Here is a 17,477-nt window from a genome sequence, read left to right on the forward strand (position 1 = left end):
ATTCCTGAGATGCTGTCTAACCTGCTGTGCTTTGACCAGCAACACATTTGCAGCTGTGATCTCCAGCATCTGCAGACCTCATTTTTTACTCGAAGATTTTAACCTACTGCGAATCCTCTTACAAGGATGCCTTCCTTGAAGAAGCTCTCTTCCTCCCTCTACAAGGTTTTCAATCCTCTTCCTGACCTCTCCGCCCCCACCCCACTCCGGCCTATCACCCTCACCTTGACCTCCTTCCACCTATCCCACCTCCATCGCCCCTCCCCCTAGTCCCTCCTCCCTACCTTTTATCTCAGCCGGCTTGGCTCTCTCTCTCTTATTCCTGATGAAGGGCTTATGCTCGAAACGTCGAATTCTCTATTCCTGAGATGCTGTCTAACCTGCTGTGCTTTGACCAGCAACACATTTGCAGCTGTGATCTCCAGCATCTGCAGACCTCATTTTTTACTCGAAGAAGGTGGCATATGTAAAGATGAGGCGTGAAGGTTCAGTAGGGGCGATTGAGAGTTATAAGGTAGCCAGGAAGGAGCTAAAGAGGGAGCTAAGAGAAGCGAGAAGGGGACATGAAAAGTCTTTAGCTGGTAGGATTAGGGAAAACCCAAAGGCTTTCTATAGGTATGTCAAGAATAAAAGGATGACTAGGGTAGGTATCGGTCCAGTCAAGGATAGTAGTGGGAAGTTGTGTGTGGAGGCGGAGGAGATTGGAGAGACATTAAATCAGTACTTTTCATCAGTATTCACTCAGGAACAGGACACTGTTGCTGATGTGAATATGGAATCACAAATAATTAGAATGGATGCCCTGGAAATATGCAGGGAAGAGTTCTTTGAGAAGGTGACTAAGGAAGTGGATGAGGGTAAAGCAGTAGATGTTGTGTATATGGATTTTAGTAAGGCGTTCGATAAGGTTCCCCATGGTAGGCTAATGCTAAAACTTCGGAGGTATGGCATTGAGGATACATTAGAGGTTTGGATTAGGAATTGGCTGGCTGGAAGGAGACAGAGGCTAGTAGTTGATGGATTATGTTCATCTTGGAGCGCAGTTACTAGCGGTGTACCACAAGGATCTGTTTTGGGACCATTGCTTTTTGTTATCCTTATAAATGATCTAGAGGAAGGACTTGAAAGCTGGGTAAGCAAGTTTGCGGATGACACAAAAGTCGGTGGAGTTGTGGATAGTGAGGAAGGAAGTGGTAGGTTACAGCGGGATATAGATAAGTTGCAGAGCTGGGCGGAAATGTGGCAAATGGAATTCAATGTAGCTAAGTGCGAAGTCGTTCACTTTGGTAGGAATAACAAGATGATGGATTACTGGGCTAATGGTAGGCTACTTGGTAGTGTGGATGAGCAGAGGGATCTTGGTGTCCATGTACACAGATCTCTGAAAGTTGCCACCCAGGTAAATAGTGCTGTGAGGAAGGCATATGGTGTACTGGGCTTTATTGGCAGAGGAATTGAGTTCCGGAGTCCTGAGGTCATGTTGCAGTTGTATAAGACTCTGGTGAGGCCTCATCTGGAGTATTGTGTGCAGTTTTGGTCGCCATACTATAGGAAGGATGTGGAAGCTTTAGAACGAGTGCAGAGGAGGTTTACCAGGATGTTGCCTGGAATGGTAGGAAAATCTTATGAGGAAAGGCTGAGGCACTTGGGGCTGTTCTCATTGGAGAAGAGAAGGTTTAGGGGAGATCTGATGGAAGTGTATAAGATGATTAGGGGTTTAGATAGGGTAGATACTAAGAACCTTTTACCGCTAATGGAGTCAGGTGTTACTAGGGGACATAGCTTTAAATTAAGGGGTGGTAGGTATAGGACAGATGTTAGGGGTAGATTCTTCACACAGCGGGTTGTGAGTTCATGGAATGCCCTGCCCGTATCAGTGGTGAACTCTCCTTCTTTATGGTCATTTAAGCGGGCATTGGATAGGCATTTGGAAGTTATTGGGCTAGTATAGGTTAGGTAGGATTCGGTCGGCGCAACATCGAGGGCCGAAGGGCCTGTACTGCGCTGTATCCTTCTATGTTCTATGTTCAGATGAAGTACTTGCTTCTGACAGTAAGTATTGCATGCAAGGCTATTTGCCTCATTAAAAAAATACAGGTAAAGTTTATTTAATTAAACACACACATGAATGGTTGGTTATTAGATGAGATCAGATCCCCTTCGATAGGGAGACAGGCCCTTCGGCCCAATAAGTCCATACCAACCCTCTAAAGAGCAATCCACCCAGTCGAATGTTGAATGTGGGCGGCATGGTGACACAGTGGTTAGCACTGCTGCCTCAGCGCCAGAGACCTGGGTTCAATTCCTGCCTCAGGCGACTGTCTGTGTGGAGTTTACTCATTCTCCCCGTGTCTGCGTGGGTTTCCTCCCGGTGCTCTGGTTTCCTCCCATAGTCCAAAAATGTGCAAGTTAGGTGAATTGGCCATGCTAAATTGCCCGTAGTGTTAGGTGTAGGGGAATGGGTCTGGGTGGGTGCGCTTCGGCGGGTCGGTGTGGACTTGTTGGGTCGAAGGGCCTGTTTCCACACTGTAAGTAATCTAATCTAATCAATGACTGTATGGGTAACATAGCATGGCCAATTCACCTGGCAAGCACGTCTTTGGGTTGTGGGAAAAAACCAGAGCACCCGGAGGAAGCCCACACAGACACAGGGAGAATGTACAAACTCCAGTTGCCCGAGGCTGGGATCGAACCCAGGTCCCTGGCACTATGAGGTAGCAGTGCTAACTACTGAGCCCACACTGACACACCAAACAGTGCCTGACCTACACCCAGCCCATTCCCCCTGGCTACCTCACCGAGCTTCCACATCCCTGGACGCTGTAGGCATGGCCAATCCACCCTAATCTGTACATCTTTGGACTATGGGAGGAAACTCACACAGACATGGGAAGAATGTGCAAACTCCACACAGACAGTTACCCGAAGTTGGGATCAAACCCGGGTCCCTAGCACTGTAAGTCAGCAGTGCTCACCACTAAGCCACCAGACCACCCAAAGCAATGGTTGTTGAATCAATGTCTCACCTTGAGGAGAGTTTGGAACCAGCCACCAGAGTATTGGCATTAAATTGGTTTGAAGCAAGGGAACATGCAAATGGAATCAAATTGTTTTTACACTTTGCATTCTACACCCGTTGACATAAGATTTGGGTAGACGTGCAGTGGTTCATTTGGTCAACATGATTGTTTTGCAAGATGTAAATGTCTGGCTGACTCTAAAGAAGGAGTGGCCCAACAGGGACAGTGACATAAATTGAGGGCTGAAGGGCAGAGTCATTAACTGGTTCAGAGAAGAGGTGGTTCAGGTTGGTGAAAAGTTTTTATGCCTCTCTGTCTGTTTCTCTTCACTTGGCTCTCTCTCTTTTTCTCTCTCACTGTCTCCCACTCTGCCTCTCTCTCGCTGTCATTCTCCCTCTCCCTGTCTTGCTCTTTCTGTCTCAGTGCCTCTCTCCGTCTATCTCATTCTCTTTCACTGATTCTCCCTCTCTCACACTCTGTCTGTCTATTTCTTACGCTCTTTCTCTTCCTCTCCCACTGTATCTTTCTCTCTCAATGTCTCTCTCTCGCTCTCACTGTCTCTGTCACTCTTCTCTCTCACTGTTTTGTTGTCTCCCTCAATTAATCTCTCTCACAATCTCTCTCTGTTCCTTTTTCTTGCTCGTTCCCCCGCTCTCTCTCTCATATGTCCCTGTGTACTCTGCTTCTGAATTCCTCTCTCTCTGTCCTTCAGTATGTCTCTTCTCTCTCTCTCTCTCTTTTAAACTGTCTCTGTCTTAAACTGTCTCTCTCTCACACTATTGATCTCACTCTGTCCCTCTTTCTCATTCTTTCTGTGTCTCTCTCATTGTTTCTCTCTCTCTTGTGCTTTCTTTCCCTCTCACTCTTTCAGCCGCAGTAACTCTCCCTCTCTCTGTCTAACTAACTCTAACTTCCTCATTCTCTGTCTCCCTCTCTCTCCCTCACTGTATCTCTCCCACTGTCTTTCTCTCTCAGTGACTCTCTCTCTGTCACAGTCTCCCACTCTCTCTGAATCTCTCACTGTCTCTGTCACGAACCCTCCCTCACACTGTCTTGCTTTCTCCCTCAGGTTATCTCTCTTTGACACTCATGCTGTCTCTCTCTCCCTCTCTCACTGACTCTTTCTGTTCCTCATTCTTCCTTCCCCTCTCTCTCATGTCTTTCACTGTCTCTCTCTCTCTCTGACTCTTTCAGTTCCTCATTCTTCCTTCAGCCCCCACCCCCCATGTCTCTCTAACTTTCTCTCCTTCTGTATCTCTCTCTGTTTCTACTCTGTCTCTGACTCGCTCTATCTCTCACTCTCTCTGTCATTACCTCTCTCTCACAGTCTCTCTCTCACATTTTTGATTTCTTGCTGTCGCTCTCTCTGTCTGTATTTCTTGTCCTTTCACCATCTATGTCTCTCTCACTCTTTCTTTTTTCTGCCTCTCTCTCTTCCTCTAGCGCCCTCACTGTCTCTTTCTCTCTTTCTGCCTCTTAGTCGCACACTAACTTCCTCTCTCGCACACATATTCTTTGTCTCTATCTGTCTCTCACTCCCTTTCTCACTCTTTCCTTCTCTGCCTCTCAGACTTCGTTTTTTCTGTCTGCCACTGTCTCTGTCTCACCTCTTCTCTCTCTGTTCTTCTTTCCCACTCTGCATCTTTGATTGTCTGTCTCTCTCTGTCACACACACACACAAACTGTTTCTCTCATTGTCTGTGTCTGTGTCTCTTTCTCTCACTGTTTCTCTACGTCTGTCTGGTTTTCTCTCTCACTCTGTCAGCCCGCCTCTCTCTCTTCCCCTCACTCCCCCCCCCCCCCCACCCACCACCACCACCACCCAGCCCATTTGTCTCTCTCTATCTGAAGCAGGTTGCTGAAGGCATAACATTATATTTATAATTACTGGGTTTCACAAGGTAATGTAAGAGGAGTGTGGAAAAGGTCCTGTTTGAACCAATTAATTCTAATTCTTCAAGCACAATATTTGGATAGATGGTAAATGATATTTTCCAGCTGTATTGTGGGTAGGGTGGTGCACACCAGTGTGATTGATACCAACAACACTCAGAGAAAATGCCTGCAGGTCAAGGAACATCAGCTCTGTGCTAATGTAATGGAGTCTGAACTTCGATCATTCTGATGTCTCATTGAGGGGGTGATTATCTGGACATTGTGTTCCAGGAGGCAGAAGCATATGCTTGGATTTGCACTTTGGAAGTATCTGTGCTCAGAGATAGTACGGTGTCTGGAGGGAAGTGCAGTTTTCGAACCTCTGAGGTAGCAGTGGAAAAACCTCAGCTTTTGCACTTTGGTGTATTCACTGGCTAAATCAACCTTTATTATCCACCCCTAACCACCTTTGTAATGAATATGGTGAATCGTGAATTAATGGCAGCATTTGTGGGAAGAAACCAGAGTTAATGCTTCCAATCTGTTGACCCTTCATCAGAACTGATAGCAGCAGGGAATAAGGGGTATTTATGGTGAAGAATGGGTTGGGTGTGCTGCGGGGAGAAAGGGGAGATCTGATTGGATAGATGGAGATGAAGCCCAGAGGGAGAGAGAGAGAGAGAGAGATGTGTGTGATAACATGCGCATTTAAGAGGGATTGGTTCTGTTCTGTTTCTTTTCAAGAGATGTGTTGTAAACACGAGGGTGGGATGTCTTCTCCATGGAAAGCAGAGTAAGTAGCTTTTATTTTGTTACAGACCAGGCCAGAACTCCTCAAAATGTTTTAAGAAGGTAGCCGAGACCCTAACTTCATCCTGTTTTAAAGGCAGATGTGAAGTGGATATTCCCGGTGAAAAGCAATTGCTCAAATAACTGAGCTTTAAGCAAAACAGAATTTATTTAAATCCTACAGTTGAAACACAAACTAAACAAAACGGAATTTAAAATAACCGAACTATGGAAAACATTAACCGACACAATACAGTAACTCCTACTAGGTAACTAGTCCAGTACAGCAACACTTCGTTAACACACCCCTTGGCAAAAAGGTAAATTGCAGCACAGCTTCTTACAGAGAGGAAGGAATAACTTCCAAAGCGATTTCAGAGAGAAAGGCAATCAGGAATCATCTGCCGAAGTTTTCAATCTTCCCTGGAATCCATCATCTTCAGACTGCCTGCTAAACAAACTCGAAAAAAAAACCCTGAGCTGAGAGAACTGGCCACTTCCCAGCCGTTGTTAAACTCGGCTCTTTCCAGACCCATCAACACCTCTGCCTTTAAGACGTCTCTTAAAAAAAACCCGAGGACACAACGACCTTGTGAAAGTGAGGGCAGTGTCACAGTTTAAGGGAAAGGACAGAAGCATGAATGAGCCTCATGCACAGACCCCGGATTTTAGGGGTTGCTTTCAGTTGTTGAAGTTGGGGGTTTTGGAATTGAAGCTGCCAGATACAGGTGTCCCTCTCTCCCTGCTGCCAGATTCCTGCTGTTACTGTTCCTTCTCCTGGACTAGAATCTGCTTGATTTGCCTTGTCCAAGGCTGCATTTATGTGATGTTGCTGTGCTAGGACGCTGATGAGTATTAGTTAAATAATACATTATTTTGTTAAGTATTTCGACAGAATTAAAATGAGCATTTTTTTTGTTTTGCAGTTTTTCTAACTGTGGTTAAGAACGAAGTGTCTTTTGCTTAAATCCGATGAGATTGACCACTCAAATCCGGAATGAAGCACCTTAAACTAGCCTTAAAATAAGACAACAGTTACGGTCTAGGCTATCTCCTTGATAGTCTTCAGGGCATTTGGTCTGTTCCATAAAATACGAAAGGGCTGGGTAAACAAGGAGATAACGGAGAGCAGGCCAGGATAGAAGAAAAGTTGAATATGTGATAATAGATGCTAGGAATAGGAGAGAATGGGCAATGAAACAAAGGGTGACCTTCCCATCAGCCCTGCTCCATCTTCCGATATGATTCTGGCTGATCCTTTATCACGCAGTCACATACCTGTTCTTTTCTCAGACCCACTGACACTGTTAGCTCCTGGAAATCAATATGTTTCTTTCTTTAAAAAAAAACAGTGACTTTTGCGGTAGAGGTCTCCAGATGGTCACCATTGTCTGAGTGAAGACATTTCTCAGCATCTCAGTCAGAAATGGTGTCCCGTGTATATGCTGTGACCCTGGCCCCTTTCTCTGGATTCCCAGGCCGGGGAAACATCATCATTGCATCCTGAGCCCTGTCAGAATCCTATACACATCAGTGAGAGACTTCACCTTCTGATACCATCCACTGAATGCCGGCCCACCCAACCCCAACACTCCTCATAGGACCAACCTGGTACAGCAACAATTATTCTGATAAACCCTTACTGCTGTCCCCTCGCAGTAGGTATCAATTTCCATAGGTACTTGAATCAACAATGTACAAAATACTCCAGCTGTGGTCTCACCAACTGTATAAGCTTTCAAGCTGTACTGAAATCCACAGCCAATGAAGGCCAACATGCCGTTTGTCTTTCTAACATGTTGCTATCCAGCTGCACCTTCATTTTGAATTTCAGTGACCTCTGGAAAAAGACGTCCATAGATTCATACAGCATGGAAACGGACCCTTCGGTGCAATGTGTCCATACTCATCAGGTTTCCCAAACTAACCTAGTTCCATTGTGCTGCATTTGGCCCATATCTCTCTGAACATTTCCTATCCATGTATCTGTCCAATTGTCTTTTAAATGCTGTCACTGTACATGCATCTCCCTCTTCCTCTGGCAGTTCAATCCACACACGAACTACCCTCTGTGTAACAATGTTGCCCCTCAGGTCCCTTTTAAATCTCTCTCCTCTCATCTAAACACGCTGCCCTCCAGTTATGAACTCCCCATCTTCAGAAAAAGACCGTTGCTATTTACCTCATCTACGCCGCTCATGATTTTTCAACCTCTCTAAGGTCACCCCTCAAACCTCGTACATTCCAGTGAACAAATGTCCCAGCCTATCCCTCCTCTCCTTATGGACGCCAATATTGCTCCATTCAATCACTATTTGAATAATACTCTACAAATATGTATCTTATTTCCCATTGACGTGGACAATTTCCCATTTGCACCTTCCATGTGTTCCCCAATTTACTGAAATTGTTCATATTATTCTGAAGCCCTCTTACCTCCTGTCACAATGATGCACAAGTTTGAATTGTCATCAAACCTGGATATTTTATTCTTGATTCACCCATCCAAATTGGTGATATGTGTTGTGCTTAACTGGACCTGCACCAGAGTCAGTTTGTGATCAGTGGGAACGTCAGGCAGCATCCAAGGAGCAGGAGAATCGACGTTTCGGGCATGAGCCCTTCTTCAGGAATCAGGATTCCTGAAGAAGGGCTCATGCCCGAAACGTCGATTCTCCTGCTCCTTGGATGCTGCCTGGCCTGCTGCCCTTTTTCAGAAACACATTTTCAGCTCTGATCTCCAGCATCTGCAGTCCTCACTTTCTCCTATAATACAGGGAACCTGTGCAATATCCTGTGGGATGATTCGATCCTTTAAAGGTTCCATATAAGTGCACATTGTTTTGGACATTTTCAAGGTCCTGTTGTATTTGGAGTCTGAGAACACATCTCCTCCAAGAGAGCTGTGGGCCTGTTGCACCTATTCCGAAAGTTTGGCTATACTCCATAATTCCTGGAAGAAACTCCAATCTTCACCTGCAAATTGTACCCATGGGAGGTAACCAGACCTTCTGCTTAATTAATGGCAAACACCACCCAGGACGATAGAGACAGTTTCTGTTTGCCAACATATGTGTCCCTGCATATCTTTCACGCTCTTGCCAATGCAGTTATGAATTGAACAAGTTTTTCTTTCATCCTTTCCAGTTTTAAAGGGTGCTGACCAATCCGAAAAATGCGGACACTCTGCCTTTTCCTGTTGGTGCTGCTCACAATCCCCATGTCAGATGCGGCTGTACTGGATAACCATGCCGTGACTGGCATTTTTAAATGGTAAGTGTCAGTGAAACAGATCTTACCTGACCAGGGGGCATGGTTAGCACTGCTGCCTCACAGCGCTAGAGTCCTGGGTTCAATTCCCGCCTCAGGCGACTGACTGGAGTTTGCACATTCTCCCAGTGTCTGCGTGGGTTCCCTCCGGGTGCTACGGTTTTCTCCCAAAGCTCAAAGATGGACAGGTTCGGTGATCTGGCCTTGCTAAATTGCCAGTCGTATTAGGTGAAGGGGAAAATGTGGGTGGGTTGCGCCCCGACCGGGTCGGTGTGGACTTGTTGGGCTGAAGGGCCTGTTTCCACACTGTAAGTAATCTAAAAAAAAGCTGTTGGGGGGAGGGGGGCTGTACATCACTAAGAGTGAAATTGATAGCATCCGCTGACCCTGAAATAAAGGAGACAGTGTAATACATCGAAGTGAGGTTTGGAGAAAATGCTCAAATCCCACGCACAGGCAACATTTTACTGTTTACTGAATCGCCTCACCTCTCAGTTTCACTTTGTCTCCCTCCGTCTCCTTCACTTATTATTCCAATTTCCTGTCAGTCACAAGTCTTTGTTTTCTCTCTGTCCCTTTCTTCTGTTCCCTTGCTTTCTAGTTGCTCCACACCTTGTCCTTATTTCCCAAACATTTTCTGTTTTCCAATTCTTCCAGGATTCTCTCTACCTCCAGTTCTAGTTCACTGCTCCTGTAGCCTTCATTGTCTCTCTCCTTCTCCCTCCCCATCTCTCTTTGTTAGAAACGTATGGCAATACGTTTCCCATCAATACGTATGGCATGGAGCATCGAGTAGTGCATCAGTCAAAGGACCTTATGATGAAGGTACAGTGAGTTATCAAGAAGGCTTGTGGCATTCTGTGATTCATTGCACGAGGTTTTGTATAAAAATAAGTAGCAATGTTCTGCTTTCTGTCGCATCACTCTGTCTTTAAACCTGACACAGATCCCAGAATTTACTACAACACTGAGATAGGGGTACAAAATGAAGCAACATTGACCTTCCCATGCAAGAATTTGAAATGTGAATTCCTTTTCTTTAATATGATGGGCATTGTTCCATGTAACACATCTCAAACAGGGCCCACTGGCACTGCACAGAGAATGTTTCACCTGAAGTCCGTCCCTTGACTCACACCCTGACTTCAGGGCATTTGGTCTGTTCCATAAAATACGAAAGGGTTGGGTAAACAAGGAGATAACGGAGAGCAGGCCAGGATAGAAGAAAAGTTGAATATGTGTTAATAGATGCTAAGAATAGGAGAGAATGGGCAATGAAACAAAGGGTGACCTTCCCATCAGCCCTGCTCCATCTTCCGATATGATTCTGGCTGATCCTTTATCACCTGTTCTTTTCTCAGACCCACTGACACTGTTAGCTCCTGGAAATCAATATATTTCTTTCTTTAAAAAAAAACAGTGACTTTTGCGGTAGAGGTCTCCAGATGGTCACCATTGTCTGAGTGAAGACATTTCTCAGCATCTCAGTCAGAAATGGTGTCCCGTGTATATGCTGTGACCCTGGCCCCTTTCTCTGGATTCCCAGGCCGGGGAAACATCATCATTGCATCCTGAGCCCTGTCAGAATCCTATACACATCAGTGAGAGACTTCACCTTCTGATACCATCCACTGAATGCCGGCCCACCCAACCCCAACACTCCTCATAGGACCAACCTTGTACAGCAACAATTATTCTGATAAACCCTTACTGCTATCCCCTCGCAGTAGGTATCAATTTCCATAGGTACTTGAATCAACAATGTACAAAATACTCCAGCTGTGGTCTCACCAACTGTATAAGCTTTCAAGTTGTACTGAAATCCACAGCCAATGAAGGCCAACATGCCGTTTGTCTTTCTAACATGTTGCTATCCAGCTGCACCTTCATTTTGAATTTCAGTGACCTCTGGAAAAAGACGTCCATAGATTCATACAGCATGGAAACGGACCCTTCGGTGCAATGTGTCCCTACTCATCAGGTTTCCCAAATTAACCTAGTTCCATTGTGCTGCATTTGGCCCATATCTCTCTGAACATTTCCTATCCATGTATCTGTCCAATTGTCTTTTAAATGCTGTCACTGTACATGCATCTCCCTCTTCCTCTGGCAGTTCAACCCACACACGAACTACCCTCTGTGTAACAATGTTGCCCCTCAGGTCCCTTTTAAATCTCTCTCCTCTCACCTAAACACTCTGCCCTCCAGTTATGAACTCCCCATCTTCAGAAAAAGACCGTTGCTATTTACCTCATCTCCGCCACTCATGATTTTTCAACCTCTCTAAGGTCACCCCTCAAACCTCGTACATTCCAGTGAACAAATGTCCCAGCCTATCCCTCCTCTCCTTATGGACGCCAATATTGCTCCATTCAATCACTATTTGAATAATACTCTACAAATATGTATCTTATTTCCTATTGACGTGGACAATTTCCCATTTGCACCTTCCATGTGTTCCCCCATTTACTGAAATTGTTCATATTCTGAAGCCCTCTTACCTCCTGTCACAATGATGCACAAGTTTGAATTGTCATCACAGAGAATGTTTCACCTGAAGTCCGTCCCTTGACTCACACCCTGACTTTACCCATTTCAGTTTCCGCTTGGTGCTGGGCACTGGGCATCTGATTATGGGAGAGAACACTTCGCCTTCCTGGTGGCTTTACCTGCTTCCCAGTGCGGAAACTCCAATAGATATATAGACTTGAACACCAGCATATCAACACATCCTTTCATTACCTCCGATGTGAACTTTTTCCAAAACTACCCAGGTAGAAATTACCTCGCTGTCTTCCCGAACAACAGCAGTAGTTGCCCAGAAAGTAAGTTGCTGAACCCCGCCCAGATCAACGGGAACCGCACCGCAGCTCAGCTTTTCCAAACTCTGCTGAATAACAGAACCCAGCACAATAACCAGCTAATGGGCTGTATCATTCTCTACACCACCTACAGCCCATGTCTAGATCAATGCTTCAGTAACACGGGGAATTGTCAGTTCATCCATGCCTTGCAAAAATCCCCATTTCCGGTCATATGGACTGAACCAGACATTCACAAGTATTTTGTCTTCAGTAAAATATTTGCACACGATGCAGATCAGAGGTGACACCAGGAAATCCGAGAAAAGCTGGCTGCAGTAGAGAATACCGGGTTTCATGTCAGAAGGTGTGCTATAGAATACCCAATCAGGTGTAAAGAATGCTCCGCTCCAGAATACTGCATCGAACAGACTCCAAGAATTGACTTAACATACTAAGGGATTTGGGAATTTCTGTAAATGGGTGGAGTGCGTATTCAAATACATCTATCACATTTCAAAACAATATAAAAATCCAAATTTACCAACATATCCTTTCTGCTTAACATTCAATGAATCAAATGAGATGTCATCAGAGAATAAAAGTCAGTTATCAACTCAATAAATTCAAGAATCCCTCACAGTCAAAATCAATTCCATTCACAACCTCTTTTTCCTGTCCAACAACACATCTGCAAATGCAACCCAATACTGGTCCCAAATTTTCAGTATCAGTCTTATTCCAACCCTGCTGCTCACTGCAGACAGAGATAGAACATAGATACAAAATGTTTGAGAGACTGAACAAGCTTACAGAGATAGGGTGTGTTAGAACATTAGAACATTTCAGCGCAGTACTGGCTCGATATTTTGCCGACGTGTGAAATCAATCTGAAGCCCATCTAACCTACACTATTCCATTATCATCCATATGTTTATCCAGTGACCATTTAAATGCCCTTAAAGTTAGTGAGTCCTGTACTGATGTAGGCAAGGCATTGCATGCCCGTTGTACTCTCTGAGTAAAGAATCTATCTCTCATATCTGTCCTATATGTATCACCCTCTCAGTTTAAACTATGCCCCCTCGTGCTAGCAATCACCTTCCGAAGAAAAAGGTTCTCACTGTCTGTCTTATTTATTCCTCTGATCATCTTGTGTGCCTCCGTCAAGTCACCTTTTAACCTTTTTTTTCTCTAAGGAAAACAGCATTAAGTCCCTAAGCTTTCTTCATAAGACCTACCCTCCGTATCAGACCACATCCTGGTAAATCTCCTTTAAAACCTTTCCAAAGCTTCCACATCCTTCCTATAATGCAATGACCAGGACTATGCACAATAACTCCAAGTGTGGCCACACCAGAGTTTTGTACAGCTGCAACATGACTTCATGGCTCCAAAACTCAATCCCTCTACCAATAAAACCTAACACATCATATGCCATCTTAACAATCCTTTAACCCGGGTGGAAATTTTCAGGGCTCTAACATGGACACCGAGATCTATCTCCTCACCCACACTACCAAGTATTTTACCATTAGCACATTGCTCTGTATTCCTGTTACTCAATCCAAAGTGGATCACCTCACACTTTTCTGCATTAAACTCCATTTTCCACTTCCCAGCCCAGCTCTGCAGCCTATCTATGTCTCACTGTAATCTACAACATACTTTGGCACAACTCCACCAACCTTAAGGGCATCTGCAAGTGTACTAACTCATCATTCTATGCCATCATGCAGGTCATTTATAAAACTGATAAACAGTAGTGACACCAAAACAGATCCTTGCAGTACACCACTAGTAACTGAACTCCAGGATGAAACAATTCCCATCAACCACCACCCTCTTCTTCCAGCCAGCCAATTAATGATCCAAACCACTAGATCACTCTCAATCCCATGCCTCCGTATTTTCTGTGATAGCCTACCGTAGATAATCTTATCAAACGCTTTACTGAAACTGAGATGTTGGACAACAGTACAGTAGCGCCTCGACTTACGAACTTAATCCATTCTGGGACCCAGTTCGTGAACTGAATCAATTTTTTCCATTGCTCGCATAGCATAAGAATGCTAGGACGGTCGTTCACAGCGCACGTGCCAAAGATGAACTGAATGAGATCATGCGGGGCCCGAGAGCTTTTGCGTTCAACAAGCACGTAGCAAAGCAGAATAATGAAGCCACATGGTCGCACACGGGCTTTTTGCATTCGTACCTTGAATTTTGTATGTACGTTGAAGCAAGATTTTACGTACAATCCTGTTCGTAAACAGGATTTGTTTGTGAATGGGGTTGTTCGTATGTCGAGGCGCTACTGTACTTGAAAAGGTTCAGAAAAGATTTTCAAGGATGCTGCCAGGGTTGCAGGGTTTAAGCTATAGGGAGAGGATGAATAGACTGTATTCAATATGAGTCTAGATTAGAGTAGTGCTGGAACAACACAGTTCAGGCAGCATCTGAGGACCTGCTGTGCTTTTCCAGCACCACTCAAAACTAGACTCTGGTTTCCAGCATCTGCAGTCCTTGTTTTTACCCTGTGTTCAATGTGATCTAACCTTGATCTAACAGTCTACGGGTGAGCAGTAGAGGAACCTTGACTAACCTCTGACTGATGCTCATGTAGATCATATTCACTGCTCTTTAAAGGCATCTGAATGAGTATGTGACTAAGAGGGGTTTAGAAGAATATGAGCTAAATGCTGGAAATGGGACTAGATTTATTTAGGATAGCTGGTTGGCATGGCTGTGTTGGACAGAAGGGTCAGTTTCCGTGCTGTATATCTCTGTGTCTCTATGCCTGTGACTCTAAAAGGAAGGGTATGCAGTAATGTTTAAACCCAGTGCTGGAGATGGATGTGAAGAAATCTGCACTGAGGCTTGTGGCCTTCTCCAGGTCCCCCTCTATTTACACATGAACTGTCCTTGACTTTATCACTGCCTCATTCAGAGACCGCATCTCTGACATTGACCCTTCTCATCTGTCAGCCAGGGCTCCCTGCTTGGTCCAGATTAACAGCCCCAATCAGGGAACTCATATTCTATGAGGTCCAGCTGGCTGTCCTGGTCACAACCATTGGAATTCATATTTCCCCTGGAAATAAAGCACACACTAAAGAGAAACAGTTACATACCCGGGAAAAAGGAAGGGGTAAGGCCATACTGGAAAGGAAATGGAGTCACACATTTGAGGTGACCCATAGAGTGGAAGAAAATGTAATGGGAAGGAGACCAGTAAAGACAGATTTAATCGCCTGAATGAAGTATTTCCTTTGTGAAATGGATTAAGAGTTTTGGTGCAGAGCATGCCTTCAATTTCCCTTTAATGGATCTGCAGTTTCTGTATCATTTCCAAATGTTCTCTCTCCAATGTTGTACTATTGGAATGGTTTGAACAGCAGAGATATCATTTCTTTGCACAGCTGTATTCAATGAAATGAGTTGCATGCAGAACTACACGTGATTCTTTTGATTTTAATTTATACACATAAAATAAAGTTAATCTCACCATTGAACAGCAATCTGCTTGCAGATGTATGATTTATCTCATTCACCCGCCACTTATTCCTGTCAATGAGTTATGTTTCTGTTTTGTGAAGAAATATGAACGAGCTGGAAGAGTAATGGCAGCGTCCATTGTGGGGGTTCCCGAACATTGCAGCTGGATGGTGGGGTCAGGGAGGGGGTTGGGGTTCACAAAAACTAGTCAGGAGGGAAAGGGAAAGACAAGTGGTATACGTGGGCACACTGAGACAGTGAGGAGAATGAAATGCGGCCTGGAGAGATCTCTGGCTGCATTCTCAAACGCAGGGGCTAATTGGAAGGGGACACAAAGGATTGACTCAAAGGAAGTAAGGATGAGGCTAGGCTGACTGTGAAACAGGCAACAGACACTGGTAGAAGGGTGAACAATACAGGCTCACGGTGAGACTGTTTCCAGTCACCATATAGTTTCTGGGACAAACGTTGACTGAGCCTGGAGGATCATCATCTCAGTGAATGATGCTCTTTAGTCTGCCTAGAACTTGTTGGTCTTCCAGAGTGAGGAGTTGACCCTGACTGAGTATTGCAGACTGACACATCCTAATGTCCAGGACTACGTGCTGAGGGATGGACTACAGCTTGGGGCGACTGCTGCCAAGGTGCAGTGGGGGTAAGACCATTGTCTGAGATCTTCCTGCTGAAGGGAAATGGGGGTCCGTTCAGTTATCGGACCCTCCCAGTGTCTCCCATATATATAATGACGTACGTGTAAGCGACCTTTTTTGGGTTTTTGGTTCGTCCAAAGTCCAATGTTTGTTTACTTGAATAGAATATTCTTTGTTGCATATCACGTGACAATAAAGGATATTGCAACTGGAAAGGACCAAATTCCATTTGTGCCTATGTATATACAGAAAGATATTTTTGATGAATCAAATATAATTTTGAAATTTAAAAAGAAAAAGACAAGCTCAGTATTAGGTTGTTCACAATCACCATGTAGTAACTGAATGGCGTGCAGATGAGGCCAGACTCTCAATGAGACTGTTTACAGTCACCATATCGTAACTGGGTGGTGCGTCAATGAGGCTAGTTTCACTGAGAGACTGTTTTACACTGACATTATACTGACTTGGAGGTGTGTAACCGAGGCCACACTCAGTGTGAGACTGTTTACAGACACAGTACAGTTACACAGAGGTGTGCAGATGAGGGCAGGTTCACTGTCAGACCCTTTACAGTCAGTGTATAGTTACTGGGAGGTGTGAAGATCAGGCCAGGATCACTGTGAGACTCCTTACAGTCAGTGTATAGTTACTTGGAGGCGTGGAGATCAGGCTAGCCTCAGTGTGAGACAAAAACAGAAATTGCTGGAAAAGATCAGCAGATCTGGCAGCATCTGAGAAGAAACATCTGAATTAATGTTTCAGGTCCGATGACGCCGCGAGGGGGAGGATGGACCGAAACGGCAAGACAGCCGTGACATACCGCAAGGAGGAAGAGGAACAGAGTCGCGGCCGCAACATGCTACGAGAGTGGTGGAGGGTGAGGGGAGGGTGGGGGGTGGGGTCATGCATAAGTCGTGCCCTGGTTTGCCTAACCAGAATACGACACATCACATTCATCTCAATTAAATTCCATCTGCCACTCCTCAGCCTATTGTCCTGTTGTACTGTCAGACAACCTTCTTCACTGTTCAACACACCACCAATTTTGCTGCTATCTGCAAACCTATATTCACATCCAAACCATTTTTATAAATGACAAAAAGCAGTGGAACCTGAACTGATCCTGGTCACAGGCCTCCAGTCTGGAAAATAACCCTCTATCACCATTCTCTTTCTCAGGAAAATAACCCTCTATTACCATCCTCTATCTCAGGAAAATAACCCTCTATCGCCATCCTCTATCTCAGAAAGGTGCCCAGCAATCTCTTCTCTCGCTTCCTAAACATTTCTGAAATTACCTGATCAGGTCCTGGGGAAACATCTATCTTTATTGATGTTAAGGTGCCCAGCATCTCCTCCTCTGTAATATGGATAGATTTTATGACATCACTATTAATTTCCCCAAGTTCCCTAGCTTCCATTTAAACATGGTAATTAAACATCCAAGGATTTACAACTTATCGAAAAGACAGTGAGGTGGGCAGAGGGGGTGGGGTTCCTTGTTCGTTAAGAATGAAATTAAATCTGTGGCACTGAATGGCATAGGGTGAGATGATGTGGAGTCTGTCTGGATG

General features: G+C 44.8%; 1 long non-coding RNA gene across 1 annotated transcript; it reads left to right on the top strand.

Moving 5' to 3' along the window:
• Positions 1-3,257: 3,257 nt before the first annotated feature.
• LOC132809941 (uncharacterized) lies at positions 3,258-16,763 on the top strand. Its single transcript, XR_009642651.1, has 3 exons — positions 3,258-3,307; positions 8,832-8,957; positions 16,666-16,763. It is a non-coding gene; the product is annotated as an uncharacterized LOC132809941 (long non-coding RNA).
• Positions 16,764-17,477: the final 714 nt, after the last annotated feature.

Source organism: Hemiscyllium ocellatum, unplaced genomic scaffold (genome assembly GCF_020745735.1).
Source record: "Hemiscyllium ocellatum isolate sHemOce1 unplaced genomic scaffold, sHemOce1.pat.X.cur. scaffold_1454_pat_ctg1, whole genome shotgun sequence".
In the NCBI taxonomy this organism is placed as follows: Eukaryota; Metazoa; Chordata; class Chondrichthyes; order Orectolobiformes; family Hemiscylliidae; genus Hemiscyllium; species Hemiscyllium ocellatum.